Raw genomic sequence first — 17,471 nt, 5'->3', positions numbered from 1 at the left:
TGCTCGCTTTGGAGTACAAACAAGCGCAGATGGCAGATGGCGTGGGGTTATGAAAAAGCTTTCAGAGAACATCGCATAAAAGGTTTAGAACACTCTTGTCTCGCGTAATATGCATTTTGTTGATTAAAAGAAATAAATGTTCGGCGACAATATTAAAATATTCTCTTCAGAGGAGATGAAAAAGTAACAAAAATCTTCAAGCACACTCATAGCTTCGGTACTTAGCTATTCAATATTTATTCAATGGCTTCTGGATGGTTTCATGGCAAATTGTAAAAGCGGTAGTCGGTTAGTCAGAATATGGTAAAATCTTTCAGTTTCGGCAAAGCCTCGCAATGGTTTAGTAATGTTCGGTGTGTAATCGCGTCACTAGTATCTATTCGGCTGCGTCCGATGTTCTTAGCCTAGTTTTGTCAGCGCATAAGTACGGTAAAGAATGCAGACCAGATATAATTTGTCGAATTTACATTCTATCTAGACAGGCCAAGCTGAAGTATTTACGTTTACCTGTCGTGTTACCTTGTGTAACTCTGCATTTAGTCACGTTGCTCTGCTCTCATGCATCAGTCTCTATATGCGCAACATGTCATTGGTTGTTGATCGCGTCCCTACAATGTCTGAAAATCACAGCTGCGGGTCAGGCTACATCTCACAAAACAGCGCCTCATGGTAAATCTCATGGATACAACTGTGACGTAATAATCGACTGCGAGAACTATCACTATTATCACTTATTTTTTCGCCATAAAATTACTATTAATACCGAGTCGCGTCAATGCCAACAATACGGCCGCTGCATGGTTACTGCAGGCTGATAGGTGACTATTTAACCTGTAATGCAATAATTAAGTATAAATAGCGCTCTTTGATATATCGAACTCACTGTGTCATACCAGATAGCAGGTGCAGCCAACGAACAATGCACTTTTACATGTGAAAGGGTCCTTATATTGGAATGTTAACTGACTAATTTTAAGTACAGAGGGTAATTAATCAGCTGTTCATAATTTGCCCTCCAACGGAAAATTTTTCGACTTACCCTCCCGCACTTAAACTTCATTTTTACTTCCCACCTCCCCATTGTGAATTTTCGAAGCTTCCCTGCCCTGTGGCGAAAAATCTTGTCCATTTCACCTGCCCTGGAAACAAATCCCCTTAAATTTTATCATTCCCCAGCAGACACGAAGCTCCCCTGCCTTGTTATGAAAAAAAACCTAAAAAAAACAAAAAAAAAACCCCACCAAAACTGTCGATTTCCCTCTGCACTGTAAAAAAATTCCCCATAAAATTAACATTCCCCTGCTGACATATACTGCAGTGGCCATCTATTGCCCCTCTCCTCGTTTTTCTCCAATCCCGGTCCCCAGGCCAATCAACCGATATCTGCCCTGCCCGACAAAAAAAAACCTAAAATATGCTTCCTGCCAGCTTGAAAGTGTCCCCTGCCCAAGCAAAATTAAAATTTCCTCTTCCCTCAAAAATTGCTCCCAGAATAGCTTTTTCCATTCATATGAATAATTCCATTGGCTGCACCTGTAGTGACCGGCGTAAAGACATATTCAGAGTGTGTAACTTTTGTTACTTTTATTTTCGTGGACGGCGTATGGTCTTTCAAAGCTACGAATCGCAACATAAGCAGGACAAAAAACCCCGCCCGCTCTCCTCCAACCTGGGGGGTAACTTTTTTTAACCAGTCAGTTGATATGATTTCCAAGAATAGGTTCGTTGTCATCAGACGCAATGTATATTGGGTACTGTAGCTGAAACATAAGGGCATGTATCACTTTATCCCGAGCAAGCAGCTTTTGAGGAATGTGCAGTTTCTCGGAAGATTGTAGCTCATTGATTTGGCTGAATCGCATTTTCGTTATTTAACCACTTAAAAACAGTCAATCAGCCACACAGTAAACTTGGCTTTAGACTCCCTAAGCTGCTGTAAATAACTAAAATTTAAATCAGAATTGACGTTTTCAGGCCGCTGAACATCAGCAGCAACTGTTCAAATGTACTTTTATCGATACTTGGTCTTTGTTTTCCGTGAATATCCTACACTGCTTCAAGTCGTCTCTCCAACTAATTCGAAATCTATGAGCATTATTTGCCAAACGAAAGCGATGTACTTCCTTGTCTGTCAATATCAGTGTGTTCTTTATGTGAGCTTTCTTCTCGTAAAATCTACTTATCGTTTTTGAAATTTCATTCATTCAATTTTTCCCCAAAAATGTTTCGATCATCAAATAGTCCATTAAGAAGAGATAGAGTCTTTCGCGTTCTTCATCACATTTTTGAAAGTTGAGAGTTTTGCATGTTTTGCTTCTGGCGAAAATGATGTGTTTTTGGTTATTTTCGTTTGCAATAAAGCGTTTCAATTTATATGAAGTCAAAATATGCATGCAACAGCGTCACAACTTGAACCGTGTAAAGTCTTTTTAAATCCTCTAGCGGCGCAGAGTGCTGACAAATCTCAAAATTCCGAAACGGATAACGATGAAGTAAATTGCAAAAATATAGCAAAAACTTTCTTGAGTTTTAGTATAAAATAATATGTCCTTACAGAATACATCTTTATACTAACTTATAAATCTAAGAATGGCGGTCAGTATTATTTTGATCTCATATGTGCGCATGATGTTGAATCGAAATCGTCGAAGGATGGTTCTTATATAAAACCACCGTTCAACAAGTTGTATACTTGATACACCTTATGTATATTGAATTCAGAGAAAGGCCTTCTTTAGCTTACGAGTACATTCCACAGCGACACGAAACACGGAGGTGCGATGCTAATATATACGCCTCGGAATATGTGTCCGCGAAACGACAAGGCATTGCCATTAACATTGACTTAGTCGACATAGCTTACAGAAAGTGGCCATGGTAGCTTTATCAGAGATTACAGAAAGTGGCCATGGTAGCTTTATCAGAGAGTCAATTACAGACATGCAGTAATCTTTCAAGAATCAAAACCTGGCTTTACAAACTGCGCTTTAATGTGCACGACAAATGATTTCTCTTTAGCAGTCTTAATGGAAATGTAAAACCTCATAAAATGTCAGATGTCGACAAGTTAGATACAGTGAACTGATAATGCAGTAGCCAATAGAGAAACAGAATAGATAATCTATCTTCCCAATTTCTACAGTCATTTTGTCCATGTACAGAACTTTTACGCCTTCACAAAATAATCTTTTTAAGATCACTGTAAGGACTGCATATATTTGAAGAGAAATATTTTCATTCAGGCTGCCGCTGCAGAATACTACCATTAAAATCCAGTTCGTTGTAGTTTACAGGAATGTGAAAACACTTTTCTGAATCTACAAATTTGATTCAAGAAACAATGCAAAACGAAACAAGGTGAAGTCCATATAAGTTGACTAAAAGTTTAAAAAATCAAGATCACTGACGTCAGTGTCCTTTCATCGTGAAGTCATTCAATAATTGATTATATCGGTCGAATGTTTCATAACACTATAAACCGGCGCCTTAATACATTCCGTTACTCGTTACCTTGGTTATTCTGATTGCAGATCTATTAATTCCGTATCGGTAACTTGGCATAATGGCTGCAATATCGCTCATCGTTTTTTTTTATTTCATGCCTTAAACGAGTCTGAGCAAACAAATACTGACGAAAATTAATTGTGACTTTGAAAGGAATTTGCCTTGTCGTGTTTGAGAAATAATTTGGAATTAAATCTCGGTATACTGTTACCAGGATACTTTTACCAGGATACTGTCTCTAGTTGTTTGTAAACTTAACAACTGTTTTGTTTTTATTCTCATTGTCACCCTGTGACATAGGTACGCACAAAGCAATCAATTAATTGATCTTATTATCGTATTATTGATGATCTTATTATCTCTATAATATCTACCCTTGCTTATGGATAGCGTGGTCATCGTCTTCCAAGCTGTTCAGTCTATCTTTCCAACGGTCATAACCTTTCTTGGAATTAGTTAAATACAAGGCGATGTCTTTTCATATAAAACTTATTTCATAGTAAAACTTAAGTGAATATGTGGCGTTGGTGGTGTAGTGGTTAACATAGTTGCCTTCCAAGCAATTGTCCCGGGTTCGATTCCCGGCCAACGCACTTTTTACCGGCATATTTCGCGAGCAAAGTTTCAGTTAGTGTTTCGTGATTCATGCTTTGAAGAACTATTTGTCCAAGAAGGTTTGTCCGTCGTAGAGTCTGTCTATTTTTACATGTTTCAAAAACCTCTATTTTGGTTATGTTTCGAATTTACTTTTTGTATTTTATTTCCTCAGTTGCATATTTTATACATAGAACTGACTGCTACGTATAACAACATCCAGTAAATCCACTGCCAACTACATGAAGAAATAGAAAAACGTCAGTATTTGATTTGCCTCCCCAGGGAGAGTAACGCTTTTGTTAAATAATATGATACGATTACTATGGCAACAGTTTTGTGGAAAGAGACTACCTGTTGACGGAAATTTCTCGCTATAAAATGGCATAGTGTCAAGGTTTTTTCAGAATGACATCCAGAGTTACTGTAACGATTTGTGGAAACGTGTTTGTTTTCTTCTTACATTGGTTAAGTTCATTCACGGTGTCTACTTGGTCGTAAATTTCCTCGGCAGTTGGAGAGGTAAACCTAATGTTGTTGATGTTGCGCTGTTTTGCAAGCGTCAGTGACGACTTAAAATCCCTAATTATATCCGAATATCGCGGGAATAACAACTAAATTCCATTTTCTAAGCTACAGAAAACTGCATGAAAAGCTTCCAAATCTGTATTGTTTGGTTTGGGAGTGTGCTGACAGCGTAGAGAATACAGTATTGATACGATGTTGATGGACTCAACAAGCTAACACCTAGGTCATCATCGTATAGAAACGATATTCTGGAAATTGTGAAAGGGTTTTCAGTTCAGTTGAAATCGATCTTTTGAAAAGGGGAACCTTCAGAAATTACGAAATGGAAGTTGACTAGAAGGAAGTTGAGAAATGTGATCACATTTTACATCTAGCTGAGATAGTAGGAGGGCTTGCGCAAGTCTCCAGTTGAAAAGTTCGACAACAAACAATCTCATGCTGAACGATAGGGCATAAATCTCGCGAGACTTGTGTGCTATGGTACCTGTAACTAGACTTTATGTCGATTTGATGTGAGTGAAGATAATCCTACAATTTCTTTTGTTTTATGTAAATTAGTTATTTGTGTAATATGAAGACAAATTCCCATTTTATTTCCTCTAAAGCGGCCAAAACATGTATACAATACATGAAATGAGAATGTATCTGTTTGTTATTATATCAATCTGATGTTGGATAGGGCTGTTGGTATATCAAAATTCAAACCATGTTCTAACTTCCACATACATAAGATTCCCATATGCTGGTGATTAACAACGCTGACGCCCCCCCCCCCCCCCCCCCCCACCTATTAAGTATTCGTAACATGACTGGCGCAAACATGCGGGTGTAAACATTAGGTGAGAATAAGAATAAAAAGGACTGAGAAAAAGAGGGTTGGAGGAATCGACGTTGGAGGAGAACCCTTGGCGACCTGAAGACCACGCAGGACGAGACAACTGCTCGGCACTCCCCTCCTCCACAGCTTAGACATCTTGCTTCCCGCCGGCCCGCACTATTTTGTTAGCTATGCCATTTTTATCTTGGCAGTAGTTTACGTAAGTGCTCAAGTTGTCTTATTTTATTAAATTTTACATATTTCAATTTGCACCGTAAATTCCCAGTGTTCGTGTCCATCTATTCGGATGTCAGCACTACTCTGTGTAGGTACCTCTCAGCTCAGTCTTAGCCAAGCAAGTTAGCTCTAGCAAATGAGTGAAATTCCCCAATTACCTCCCCCCCCCCACCCGCGTGACATGTTCATAAATCAAAGTAATTCATTTTTATTATTTATATTAGATATAACTTGAAGCTCTGTCAGCAAAGACAATGATAATTATGTTTGAACCATACATTCTTCTGAATTTAATAATTCCTGTGTTGCATCTTTTACGTGCATCGGGAATATCATCAATGTTGTGACGTCAGAATTTAAATCAGATCAGGAATAAACAATACTTTAAGATGTTAAAACGAGACGCCATCGTTAAAAAGAAACGGTGCAGATTTTACACGACTCATTCTATCTTGTCTATAGAACTATCCCTCATAAATACCGAAAAGCTCACATAATCAGACTGTGTTAGTCATAATCCTCAGGGCAAGCAAAACACACTTTCTGAAATTATAGTACAGCGACAATGAATTCAAGTAATTTTGTCGGCGTCACTGATATCAGGAAAGCTAAAACAAATCGTAAATTTTATTGTTGAGAGAAACTTTGAGTAGAAAAACAAAACAGGAAGATAGACAGAAAAAGAGAGAAAGCTGAGGTGTGCTCATCAAGACTAGATCGAAACCCAAAGAGCTATCTTATTGTACTATTTACCAAACTGTAGACTTAAGCTTTGATATGACACGTTTAAACTCCCATCATTTCATCCTGTCAGAAGGTATTCATCATTTAACAGAGGTTATTCGAACCCTCTACTATCCGTATTCAAGGTTTTCTTGTTTACTTAAAAGCTTGACTGATGAAATTTGTACTTTACTGTTTCCATGACAAAGAACATCCGTATCCGGGCAAATTTAATTCAATAGTGTTCTCCAAAATCATACCTTCATCCTGAGCCGACATGTCGATTATAGAGCAGGTCGATTTTTGACAGGAGATTGACATCGCGAGAATAAGTGCCATGTAAGGTCATCGGCTGCTCACTTAAACAATCAAGAAGGCGACAAAACCATTAAGTCCACTATCCTATGTTAATAAGTGTGAAGTCACGACTCTAAACCCCCTGAGAAGACTCATTTATCAAACATCCTTTCTCCGCTTTCACCAAAATTTGCAGGTTTCGTCAATTTTTCTTCGAGAGAATATGCTGTAAGTAGAAGTCACGAGGAAAAGACAGACGGTGAGACAAATATAGTGTTCTCGACTTGGTTTTTGAAATGACTGCATTGAAATACACCTCGGCAACTTTTAAAAATCTGATATTAACTTATGAAAAATATTCCAACCTACAATTTAGTAGAGAGAATTTGACAAATATTGAAGTATTGTCATTTCCTTTCAGCTAAAATTTCCAAAACTTTGGTATATCAGTGTTATTCAATGATACAGTCAGTGGCCTACTGTCAGTGGGTCACAGCCAACGGGTCAAAGTCAGTGGGTGGTACAGTCAGCATGTAGTACAGTCAGTGGTGTTATAAATGTGGATGTATTTTGACATTTTACCTTGAACTCCAGCGTAATGACAACATATTTGATACATTTTCAACATTTCCGTTGAAGACTGTCATGTGAAAGTCAGAAACTATCGAAAATACAACAGTCGCATTTTCTTAATTTCTACCTATGCAAGTCAATTGCACGAGTAAAAATAAATTCATTCATAGTTGCCTTGGGTTTCGTTAACATGATATGCAGGGATTGCAGTAATTCAGTAAATTCTCGGTCAGATCTGAACTCACAACGTATCGCCCTCGGTCATCACAGTCAAAACCTAATCTATCGCTTTTGTAGCGATCAGTGCATTTTTTAATCTTGAACTGGCAATATTTCTGCCGATCACATCAATACATTAAAGTGTAACTGTATCAAAAATAAAAAATGGTCATATCCTTTATCATCCTAGATTTTGCCCAAAAGCAACAATCAGATTGCAAATGTATTAGGCCTTCTGCAGTTTTGTGCAAAACTTTCGGTACGAAGAGAGCCAGGCTAAATGGAAAGATATCTACAAATGCTTATTGTAGAAATTGACGATTGTAGGGAAGGCAGTAAATTTTTTTTCGTCCAAGGATCGTGGATAATAAACACGTTTTCCATGTGCCATTTTTTCGCAATTAGTTTACAAAGAGACACTGTTGAGGTATGATTATGCGATGATCATACAGGAAGCCAGCCCTATAAGGCACGCCTGGTACTTGAAATACACTCATTATATGCTATAGCTTGCTATCTTGCGCATTTCTTGCTTTCACCAAGGAAATTGTGAAGCACATACTCGACAGCCTTCGTCGTAAAAACGGATGTATGCGTTAAGTATTCTAATGACTAATTTCAATTTAAAAATAACATCAATTATATTTTGATCTCTTATAGCGTCAGGATCTTTTGCTGACATAAGAATGTATGACTTGGCAGACGACACTGAAACAAACCTGTATTGTTTACTGTAAATTGTTGATTCTATCGTACACAAAAGACACACAATGACATATAACATATATGTGAGATTGGACGCGAATTAATTAAAACATGCGGCACAAAAAATAAGAATTTTGATTCAATATCATTACATGAAAAATTCAAAAAAAAAAGGATTGCATCAAATATCTATATTCGGCAGAAGTGAAATTTTCAAGTGAGTTTGAACAATGTTTGTAATAGAAAACAATTGCATACGATTGTATACTTGTTAAGTAATTTTTTGACATGATATGCTCATAAGAAATACCATTACCCATGAAAATGATCAACATAGAATGATCTAGGCCTATTTTCCGATATTTTACATCAACGGTAAAAATACTGCATAGCGATATGTACGATATTGCATAGCGTGATGTCAATTACATATCCATCTTCATTGGGAACTTTTCGAAAGCTTAGAAATAAACTTTCGTCATTGTTCATAAAGTCCAGTATGAACCTATCGATTTCATTTGAATTTCATTTAAGATACTGGTTGCAATAAATGTCATTATTACTATCATTTCCATCCTCATTTCCATCGATTATATTATCTAGGTCAAGCTCGACAAGGCACTTCGTGTTATTAATCATCCTCGGCACGATAAATCTGAGTAATTCAGAACTAAACTGTACTTATCATAGCGAGTAAACTCGGCGGTCTGTATGACAGATATCGTGGAGCATTGTAAGTCTTTGCACGAATCTATTGAAAGTGACGCGGAATAGGTCTGAGTAGGTTTTTTCGCTTACTTTTAACGGGAGCCGGAAGTTACATGAGGGCATATTTGTATTCGTCATTTTCTTCAGATAAAAGGTTCCATAAAATTGAGTAAAAACAAACGCATGTTTGAACCAAAGTAGTTTGGAAGGTTGACCGTTCCATGGTTCGTGTCCTCTCTCTGAACTTCGCCGTCCACCTCTTGCAGTCCATCCACTCTGTTTTCCGCAAAGTAAATTCCGTTTTCACAAGTCTACAAAGCACAAGCTACCTATGAGCCGTGATTTCATGCCTTTGTCGAGATATGTGATCCAAGATTGCTAAGCAGGAATGTTTCCAAACATCACCTATGTGGCAACACAATTGTCACACAGGTATATGTATGCACAGAATTTAGACGTTTTTATTAACTATTGTCACAGAGGATCACGTGTGTATACATTTCAGACGCTATAATCGAAAATATTATTTTTTATTAATATAAGTAACTTGTGGTACCTGGCCCCTTTTATATCGTGAATTTTGTGATGTTTTCTTATGTTGCAAGAAATGATATCCTTGAGTTTGGGATATTTCGTTTTTGCTGTTGCAGGCAAAGTTGATATGGGTAACTTGTAATCATAATCATTATCATCGTCGTCGTCGTCGTCGTCGTCGTCGTCACCATCACCGTCGTCATCTATAACATGCTGTAAAACTTAACGTTAGGTGGGTTGTAAGCAAGTATAGTTTTACCCGTCGGCCGTCAACTTCATAGGTGTGCATGCAAGATGGATTTCAGAGGGTGTACACAGGGCAACTTCGTGTTTCCATCATTCTTGAACGTTGAATTTGTTGACAAAATCACAAAACAGCCATCGTTATCAATATGACTTTTAAAAGAGTGGAGTGGAGTTAAGTTCTTGACCGTACCATTGAGTAATAATTCTAATCACGATTTGAACCTATTAACACCAAAAAAACTTGCACGCAAACATTTTATGCAGTTTTAAGTGACTTTTCTATTTATAAAAAGCACGCGAAGATATATGTGCGGTTTTATTAGGCTTTTCTATTTTACATAGCATGAGAATACACTTACATGACAGTTTTAGTGCATTTTTTAAGGGCCGTCTCAAAGAGCGTGATCAGTACCGTGTTGTGTGCACAAATCGAATTGCGATAGCTTCTAGTCTCAACTTACGAATTTTATGGAGGAAAACAACCATGAAAGTGGCCTACCATTTTTAATTTACCATCAATATCGTGAAAAAACAGTCGTTACCAGGTTACCGTTTTGAAATCCAAAAGTTGTATCAGGAGATTAGCCATGCTTTTTAAACAGGGTGTACTGCGTTATAAAGTTGACGGTAAGGTAGTATGAGCCTCGAAAGCGAAAGACTTAAACTATTACTCAAACTTTCATTCAGAAACTTTTACTCAAAATTTTCTGAATGAAATTTTCGACCATTCTCTTACTAAATCAACAATGAAAATCAATGGTCATCCTGCAAAGTTTGGAACTAGCTAAACAAATTAGCCAACATTTTGCGATATTTGAAATTCAAAATGGCCGCCATTCCTGTGTTAACTCTATGGGGAAAATATTAAAGTTTTGATTTTCCAAACGCTAAGACTGTTAATAAAGTTTTTATTTCTCCAAGAGCTTTAAAATGAGCCCCCACAAGTGGTAGATCAAAAACGAATTGCAGAAATTTGAGAGTCTGACTTTCTGTCCCTGACGCACAATCTACCTAAAGATATTAAGTACATAATTGTCTTTTGGGTCTAGGTGTCTCAGAGTGTGAAATGTTGTATTGCATTCTTTGACTGCTACCGACGCCACTGATCGATGATTCTATCAGCAAAAACATTAATGCTGTCCTGCACGCAATTATTTCAAAAATGCTAATTAAATTTTTCAAAAGTATGGCCAACCAAACGAAACCATGCATAACGTGACATCAAACCATGACAGCATCGTCTACTAGATAAATTGCCAAGAAATCCCGATTCAGGAGCTACAGTTCAGTGAGATTTCGACTTTTCCCAGAAAAGATCGAACAGGAAGTCATGACAAATGTATGTTTATCCCCCAAGAAAACACAACCAAAGTCATTTAGAATGAGTTCGGACAATTATTTTTCTAAATTAAAAAAATATAAAGAGGCTCATACATGTAATTATGAAAGTATCGAAAGAAAGTTATGGGTGAACTAATTTTTTATCGACTTGTAATACTATTAGCCAGATAAACGATTGCAGCGACGCTGACATTAGATCGCGCCAGCGGCTTACTGACTACGCATGAGCTTATTCATAATATACTATGCGAGTAACCGGAAGTGTACCCTTCTTTCATGGGCGCCGCCATGTTTTTTTTTTTGAGTACTCATAAATAAACAAATACGAAACAAATTAGTATTATATAACATGCCATTTATAAAATATACCTCTTTTATTAGTCAGTAAATGTTATTATGCACCTTGTTGCTGATACAGAATATCTGTAATATAGATAAAGGGAGAAAACTGTCGTGCATGTGAACGGTGGCATACGCAAAGAATGCTGGGATTGAATTTTAGAAAAGCGCCCCCTGTGTCAATAATTAAATTCAAAAATTGCCAGTTTTAATACGGAACGCTATAGTTTTCAGCTTGCAAGTGGAAGTTGGGCAGTGCGGTTACCATTGCAATGATAATGATTGCATGATACGTCCCTTGTTTAACGCAATACGTCCCTTGTTTAACGCAATAGGCTGTTATCATTGTAAAACTCGCCAATTTTTGTCCAAAATTTTTACACGTTACAGAAAATCTATTATAGGCCTACCTGCACTGCTGCAGGGTTTGACGTCGTGTACGTACGTAAACTGCTTTCATCAGAGGGAAACTGGGCATAGTTGTCATATATACGTTTATGAAGTAACAATTAATTACATTTTATCATGAATCAATACAAATTACATTGCCCTGGAGCGACACCAAGGGCTGAGCCCTATATAATATTATATCGCGCTAATAGTTTTACAATTTTAATTTATTAAATGAATGTTTGTTATAAGTTCAGGAACCTTTTATATAATCCCAGAGACTTTGAACTTCAGAACAAAATCGTTCGAGGAAAATAGGGATGTTTCTTTTTGAATCTTATATGAAAAGATCAACATATTACATTTCCAACAGATTCTTCTGATATCACCAGTTAGTTATAACTGCAGAATGAATGTTCTTTTGTAACAATCACGACTCGTAGGGTTAGTCAAGTTATTTTTATTCGTTTGGAATATTTAAAACATGAATAATTCATAAATTTATTTCACTTATATAATACGCTCAATTCCTGTTATCTATTTGCCTTTAGATTGTAATATTTTAACAATTCTCAACATGTATACAACAGCCTTCCACTCTCAATTCAACCACATGCAGATGAATGAACATCCCGCCGTTCTCAATTTAACCGTGGAAAACCTATTCTACACTCCCGCGACTCAAATTACCCTGATTATAAGTTTTCAACTGAACACGTCAACATAAACGCTGTGCTTATCATTAAAGGCCTAGGATTGTCCCGACAATGAGTTCTGATTCGTTTACAAATCGTTTAAACTGGGATAAAGCTCGTGTGAAACAACGCGACAAGTAAATTACTGGCGATGACATATTACAGAGAAAAGATACCTTCAAGTAGATTGCAGTTTAACCTTTGACCTCGCCTTTGCTTTCAGTCGAGTATTGTGATCATTTTCCGTACAAACCGTAATGACTGTTTCTGTGAGTTACTTTTACTCTTACAATAAATACTACATCATCAACATGTCAAAAAAACAAGCAAAGAGTCAAGCCTCCGACTGAGATGTAAACATTTATTGTTGATCAAGTCATTTTACCATTACTAAAACAAGCTATGCGAGCGCGAGACAACAGACTTTGGTTTTTAACAGTTAACGACAAAGAACACAAGAATGTAAAATCATGAGTTTACTAAGCTAAGTAACGTGTGGTTGAATGAATTGTTTGCTCTTAATTTAAATGTCCGTTGCAGCTGACAGAGTTTCCCTGTCGCCATGTCAACAAGTCGTAAATCCGTGAACAAACATCAACCATTCGAGTCGTTTCTCCAAAATTTTAATATAGATGAAGTGAGCATTTATTTTTACATTGTCCGATCACTAGAAATGATTAATCGTCGGAAAGCTTTAAGACCCAATTTCACTCCATTTCAAGAGCAGTTATAGTTATTTATTGATGAATGCGATACTTGTACAGTGTATTCTGCTTTTATCGATTAATCCGCTACCCATTACTTACAAGAAGGGTTTGATGACGACAAGGTCACGTTTGTCAAGATTTATCGGAAGTTCAGCTTACTTTTACTCTCAATATGGATATGCAAATCATCATGGAAAACCGGTAATTGAGTAAACGGTGAACGGTGTCATTACAAAGATTTCATATTTTTTAACCTAAAAATATGTGTTACTTTAGTTTACGATATGAAGTTTTAGGCATTGTGTTAGGCATACGCCGCACAAATTTAAATGATATATAGATAGCGCCCTCGCTGTCTACCGATTTCACAAATTATCGACGAAAGCAAGACTTTTCAACGAGACCAAGATCAGTTTCAGTTTTGACTACACACTGCAAACCACTCGTTGCTTCAGCAAAACGACCGATCTGACCTGATTGTCATCATCCATTTCACAGAGCACGTTTGTCCTTATTGAAGACTTAACAAGTCTTAGCACTTGAAATGGTCAACACTAGCGGCCATTGATCACAGAGTCGCTAGGTGGCAATGCCGCCTTTCGGATAACGAGAAATATAATTGTCAATTTCAGGCACATCATAGTCACCACTGTTGTGCTTTGCCACCTTGATAATCAAGTGATTGAAATGTGCGCAACAAGCTCACACGTAGATTACGAGAGAGAGAAATGGAAACGGAGCGGGCAATATCGAAGCCGATATGATTCTGTACGATACAAGTCGATTCTGGCTTAATGTAGTTTCAAACGATGAATGCCCTCCTATAGACATGAAGGGATTAACTACATGTAAGATAGTTAAATTTACACTTGTCTAAGAGTTTAAAGTTTTCCTACAACCAACACAAATTATTGCCAAACTCTTCAAAACAAACGATGAGCTAGGTTCTAAGTCAAATATTCAGTGCACAATAGTATCGTCAGTAAAGTTCATACATTTGTTGGGGTGAAGTTTAAGGCTGGACGTTTTGATTTATTTGATAGTTATTCCTGCAAGTTATACGTCAACGTCTGCATGCGCTTCGACTTAATTGACAATTTAAGTTTTAAAATAATTAACATTGCTGAAACACACATCTCTCTCTCTCTCTCTCTCTCTCTCTCTCTCTCTCTCTCTCTCTCTCTCTCCTAAATAATTGAATTATATATTTTACACAGGGAAGCCTTTTTTCTGTTAAAAATCTGCATATACAATACCGCGGATACACTGCATACAGTAATCTCAATATGCCCATGCGCCTTTCGACAATAAAAATCATTCTGTTTGTTGGTTAGTTTTCGTCTACCATGGAGTCTAAACCCACGTTTTGAGTGTAAATTATGTAAGAGAGGCATGTAATAACAAATTATAGCTAAAACAAGGCATTGTGTACCCTCGAGGGAGGAGACCATTTGCCCTCGTAACGTCGGGGAAATGGTTAATATATGGTGAACATTTTCAAGTGAACAAAAAACAGGCTGTAACACCATGTCTAGATCGAATGCGTGGGAAGGAGAAACAAACCATTTATACTTTGGCCGGGGCATGGCAGCGAGTATTTGTAAGCAGTCTTCATCTAGGACAACTCTTGGCCGTAGCAGCGAGTGTTTGTCTGAAGTCTTCATCTAGGACAACGCTTGGCCGTGGCAGCGAGTGTTTGTCTTAAGTCTTCATCTAGGACAACGCTTGGCCGTAGCAGCGAGTGTTTGTTGCAGTCTTCATCTAGGACAACGCTTGGCCGTGGCAGCGAGTGTTTGTATGCAGTCTTCATCTAGGACAACTCTTGGCCGTGGCAGCGAGTGTTTGTCTTAAGTCTTCATCTAGGACAACGCTTGGCCGTAGCAGCGAGTGTTTGTATGCAGTCTTCATCTAGGACAACTCTTGGCCGTGGCAGCGAGTGTTTGTCTGAAGTCTTCATCTAGGACAACGCTTGGCCGTAGCAGCGAGTGTTTGTCTGAAGTCTTCATCTAGGACAACTCTTGGCCGTAGCAGCGAGTGTTTGTTGCAGTCTTCATCTAGGACAACGCTTGGCCGTGGCAGCGAGTGTTTGTATGCAGTCTTCATCTAGGACAACTCTTGGCCGTGGCAGCGAGTGTTTGTCTTAAGTCTTCATCTAGGACAACGCTTGGCCGTGGCAGCGAGTGTTTGTCTTAAGTCTTCATCTAGGACAACGCTTGGCCGTGGCAGCGAGTGTTTGTATGCAGTCTTCATCTAGGACAACGCTTGGCCGTGGCAGCGAGTGTTTGTATGCAGTCTTCATCTAGGACAACGCTTGGCCGTGGCAGCGAGTGTTTGTCTGAAGTCTTCATCTAGGACAACGCTTGGCCGTAGCAGCGAGTGTTTGTATGCAGTCTTCATCTAGGACAACTCTTGGCCGTAGCAGCGAGTGTGTGTCTTAAGTCTTCATCTAGGACAACTCTTGGCCGTAGCAGCGAGTATTTGTATGCAGTCTTCATCTAGGACAACTCTTGGCCGTAGCAGCTTCATCTGGGACAACGCTTGGCCGTGGCAGCGAGTGTTTGTATGCAGTCTTCATCTAGGACAACGCTTGGCCGTAGCAGCGAGTGTGTGTCTTAAGTCTTCATCTAGGACAACTCTAGGCCGTAGCAGCGAGTATTTGTATGCAGTCTTCATCTAGGACAACGTTTGGCCGTAGCAGCGAGTGTTTGTATGCAGTCTTCATCTAGGACAACTCTTGGCCGTAGCAGCGAGTGTGTGTCTTAAGTCTTCATCTAGGACAACTCTTGGCCGTAGCAGCGAGTATTTGTATGCAGTACTCATCTAGGACAACGCTTGGCCGTGGCAGCTAGTATTTGTATGCAGTCTTCATTTAGGACAACTTTTGGCCGTAGCAGCGAGTGTTTGTCTGAAGTCTTCATCTAGGACAACGCTTGGCCGTGGCAGCGAGTGTTTGTCTGAAGTCTTCATCTAGGACAACTCTTGGCTGTGGCAGCTAGTGTTTGTATGCAGTCTTCATCTAAGCCAACTCTCACGATCACTTGTTAGCGTGAAAACAAACTTTATCTTTTAATACAATCAGCTTGACAAACGCGTGCAGCGAAACAGTGTCATCAAAACGAGCAGATACAATCAACACTATCAGACGATAGATAAATAAGTCCGACGCAAATACATACATAGGATCACGCCTTCATTCAACATCGCTTCTCTTTAATTGCTCTCTTGGGAATATCTCCCTGTTGAACTGCTTTGCCGAAACATGATTACTAAACTGCACCACAGTTCTGTCAGGATGACCTGCAAACTTTCGTCAAGACTTTTGATGCGATTTCAATTCCAGGGAAACGAAGGATTGAAGGTGTTAAAGTCTTTGCGTAACAATGGATGTTGCAAGGAACTCTGAGTGTAGATATCGGTGAACATTAGAAATTAAAGAAATACTAGCACGATTGGCACTAATTTGGGAAAATTGGATCCTCACATTTTTCAAATTTCTCAAAAGTGTTAGATGCCCTATAGCTGAATGTTACAATATTACAAATTACTCATAAAACAAGTGTATCACTTAAAAAGAAAAGTAGATGAGCTTACATTTACAGATTATACCAACATTTATTCACCATCTAATTATCACAAATTATTTCCTTTGTTGTTATTCAAAAATTAAAACTGAAAAAGCGTAAGTCTTCCATGGAAGAACTCAAAATACCTAGACTTGAGTTGCAGTTGTTGATTTTCCTTTTCCAAGAATTGTGATTTTGACTCAGCTGGCTTGTTTCGTTTTAAACTGTAAGCCGGGGATTTATTCTAGACGTCCGAGTTTTCAAAAAGATCACGGCATTTTGCGATACATACTGAATTTTATATTGCTGTCATGCAGTCCAGTCGACTGGTGTATCCAAAGATTACAATATATCTTATGCTGTAGACAGTCGACGGATTTCACTACCGTAAGCAGACATCAATCACTCCCATAATAGAGCGATCTTTCAACGTCGCCGTCGCTATGGTAGCATCGGAAAGGTGTTACCGAACAAAGATGGTTTAGTTACAAGTGCTTTAGGCGAATAATTAGACCAATGTTTATCATTTTCTATTCGGTCCATAAATAAATGTAGAATAATATGATGGATAACCGTTGTTTGCGCCATCGCCTCGGACCTTTCTCATCTAATAGGGATAAAACTGCGACTAAATAGAAATTTTAAACTTTGTTGACAATGTGGATATCATGCATGAATGTGTGCATGTATCTATGTCAGTATAACGACAACGTAATTTAGGATAAATAGATATTAATGAATATTTGAAATT

At 38.1% G+C, this 17,471-nt stretch overlaps 1 protein-coding gene and 1 non-coding gene across 2 annotated transcripts in view; one reads left to right on the top strand and one right to left on the bottom strand.

Annotated features, from left to right (window-relative positions):
• The window catches only part of LOC139119490 (adhesion G protein-coupled receptor L4-like), a 70,285-nt gene that overhangs the window by 45,497 nt on the left and 7,317 nt on the right, over positions 1-17,471 (bottom strand). The gene's annotated exons all lie outside the window — the stretch shown is intronic.
• On the top strand, positions 4,026-4,097 carry Trnag-ucc (transfer RNA glycine (anticodon UCC)). The gene has a single exon. It is a non-coding gene; the product is annotated as a tRNA-Gly (tRNA).

The sequence above is a fragment of the Ptychodera flava genome, chromosome 19 (assembly GCF_041260155.1).
Source record: "Ptychodera flava strain L36383 chromosome 19, AS_Pfla_20210202, whole genome shotgun sequence".
Lineage (NCBI taxonomy): Eukaryota > Metazoa > Hemichordata > Enteropneusta > Ptychoderidae > Ptychodera > Ptychodera flava.
Note: the sequence above shows the minus strand (reverse complement) of the source record. Positions and strands in the feature narration are given on the sequence as shown.